Source organism: Onychostoma macrolepis, unplaced genomic scaffold, assembly GCF_012432095.1.
Source record: "Onychostoma macrolepis isolate SWU-2019 unplaced genomic scaffold, ASM1243209v1 Scaffold51, whole genome shotgun sequence".
Taxonomy (NCBI): Eukaryota; Metazoa; Chordata; class Actinopteri; order Cypriniformes; family Cyprinidae; genus Onychostoma; species Onychostoma macrolepis.
This window is the reverse complement of record NW_026704871.1, coordinates 19,254-22,234: the sequence shown is the minus strand read 5'-3', so window position 1 is coordinate 22,234 and position 2,981 is coordinate 19,254. Positions and strand designations below refer to the sequence as shown.

At 44.4% G+C, this 2,981-nt stretch overlaps 1 pseudogene; it reads left to right on the top strand.

Moving 5' to 3' along the window:
* Positions 1–364: 364 nt before the first annotated feature.
* On the top strand, positions 365–2,503 carry LOC131535619 (zona pellucida sperm-binding protein 4-like; annotated as a pseudogene).
* Positions 2,504–2,981: the final 478 nt, after the last annotated feature.

The window sequence follows — 2,981 nt, the reverse complement described above, 5'->3', positions numbered from 1 at the left end:
CTTTAATTGTATAGTGCATTTCATTCCCCAGTTTCATTCCCCACTGTTAAAGTGTCAATTCTATTCAACCAGTGTAGTACAAAGGATAAGGCCAAGGCTGAATCGGGAGTGCATGCTACCATACTAGTTCTTCCATAACTAATTATATGACAGAAATGGTAAAGTTAGTAAGATTTTCTGAATTCAGCTTAAGTTTGTGTCTATATCCATGTTCAAAATAAGAAAGAAGACTTGAACTTTGAGAACCAATGACATATAAACTCCCACTTGTGCAAGTCTGGGGAATCATTACAGTTAATGAAGAGGGAGGAGCTATCATTAATTAGCTGAAATCTGTAGAGTACAAAAAGATCAAAGGGTAGTCTCTCCACTTTATGACTAGCTATTGAACAATGGCTGGAAGTTGGTGTTTGGGTCAGATTTTGGCAGTTTGTGCTTTGTGTCATGCTGTTCCTCAGTGGAGTGATCTGCCCCAAAACCCTCCAGCTCTGATATTCCAGCAAACTGACCAGCGGTTTCAGAAGCCATTTCAACAGCAAACTGACCAGCAGTTTCAGAAGCCAGTTCAACAGCAAACTGACCAGCAGTTTCAGAAGCCAGTGCAACAGCAAACCGACCAGCGGTTTCAGAAGCCAGTGCAACATCAAACCGACCAGCGGTTTCAGAAGCCAGTGCAACATCAAACCGACCAGCGGTTTCAGAAGCCAGTGCAACAGCAAACCGACCAGCGGTTTCAGAAGCCAGTGCAACAGCAAACCGACCAGCGGTTTCAGAAGCTAGTTCAACAACAAACTGACCAGCGGTTTCCTCAGCACTTTCAGCTTCAGAAGCCAGTGGTGCAGGCAGAGCCCCTTGATAAATGTGCTGTAGCTGATTATGAGCAGATCCAATGTGGACAACCTGGGATCAGTGGTGCTGAGTGTGACGCTATCAACTGCTGCTTTAACGGACAGCAGTGCTACTATGGGAGAGCAGGTAAGTGTTCTTAGTCTTATTCTGTTGCTGTTAAATCGCTTCTCAGAATTAACCTTCTCTTGTACCTTTGTTCCAGTGACTGTCCAGTGTATTAGAGATGGTCAGTTTGTGGTAGTGGTGTCTAGAGACGTTACTCTGCCTCGACTGAGTCTGGATTCGGTTCATCTACTGGGTGGAAATGACCCACCTTGCGGTCCTGTGGAGTCCACACCTTCTTTGCTATATACCAGTTCCCTGTGACCGCATGTGGCACGAGCATGATGGTGAGCAGCTGCTTCTGGTGTTATTCTGCTTTGCTTATGATGGACTGGATGCTAACACTGTTCCTATTCTCAGGAGGATAGTGGCTATGTGGTGTATGAGAACCGAATGATCTCCTCCTATGAAGTAGGGATTGGACCGTTTGGTGCCATCACAAGGGACAGTCACTTTGAGTAAGTGCTCTATGACTTGGAGTTTTTTTTTTTTTTTAATCTGATAAATGCTACAAGCTCACTGTCTGTTGTCCAGGCTTCTCTTCCAGTGTAGGTACTATGGAACTTCTGTTGAAGCTCTGGTTGTGGAGGTCAACTCAGTTCCTCCACCTCCACCAGTAGCTGCTCCTGGACCTCTCAGGGTGGAGCTCAGACTGGCCAATGGCCAATGTGTCACCAAAGGCTGTGCTGAAGGTAAGGTCTTGTCCTGTGTCTTTCTAAAGCCCTTCAAACTTGAGTCTGGTTAAACCCCAGTGTTCCTCAGGGGATGAGGCCTACACGTCCTACTACAGTGATGCTGATTATCCTGTCACAAAAGTCCTGCGAGAGCCTGTGTATGTTGAGGTGCGCACTATGGAGAGGACTGACCCCAACATTTTCCTGATACTGGGACATTGTTGGGCAACTTCAACCCCCAGTCCACTCAGTCTCCCCCAGTGGGACCTTCTGATCGATGGGTGAGTGTAATGCCAGTCTTTATCCAGTTGGTCTGCTGGGAGACACTTTCTAACCTCTTTCCCTTTCAGATGCCCTTACCAGGATGACCGTTATCTGACCACACTGGTTCCAGTGACTGGCTCATCTGGTCTTCAGTTCCCAACCCACTACAAGCGCTTTATTGTGAAGATGTTCACATTTGTAGATCCAGACTCACTGGCTCCTCTGCAGGAAACTGTATGTTCTCTAGCTCTTCCTGAACCCTCAATATTACACTTAATTCCTGAAATTGATTCTATGGCTTGACTCCTTTTCCCCTCTCAGATCTTCATCCACTGCAGTACAGAAGTGTGTCATCCCTCTTCTGGCTCCTGTGAGCAAAGCTGCACCAGGAAGAGTGAGTATTGGCTGTAACTTAACTTGATGAAACGAGTTTTTGAAATGCCCCTCACACTTTTACTAACTCCTCCTGCAGGGAGAAACACTCATGCCAAGACCATCTCGAGTGGACAGATGGTGGTTTCTAGTGGAGAAGTTACTCTGGTCATGTAAATTCAGTTGTTTTTTTTTTTTTTAATAAACTTGTAACTTCAAGCTTCTTGTTTCTCTGGCTCTTGTTAGCTGAGTCTCAAACTGTTTAGTTTGGTTTAACGGGACCCTCTACTAAACTGGTGCTCCGTTTGCTTTAAGGTCTCATTCTCACCAACAAAGTGACATCTTGCTAAAGCTGAGTATCTACAAAACTTAATTTGGCCAACTGCTTGTTCGGCTCCAATGGCTGACTTAGGACCTGCCACTCAAATCATCAAAATGCCTTATGAAATTAAAGGCTATGACAGAGTGCTATATGGATTTCTCTGGCCAGTGTTAACACCATTCCTGCTTCTTGGCTGGTGTGCAGTGATGGTCAGTCGTGACCAATGTTCCCTCTAAGCTGTGCACAGAAGTTACAGCTTTACTTCACAGGAATAAATTACACTTTAAAGCATATTAAAATAAGTTTTCTATTTTAAATTGTATTTCACTATTTGTGAAAATAAAAATATTCAGTATTTATAAATTAGATGCCTCCTTGCTAAGACTTGTTTTTATTTG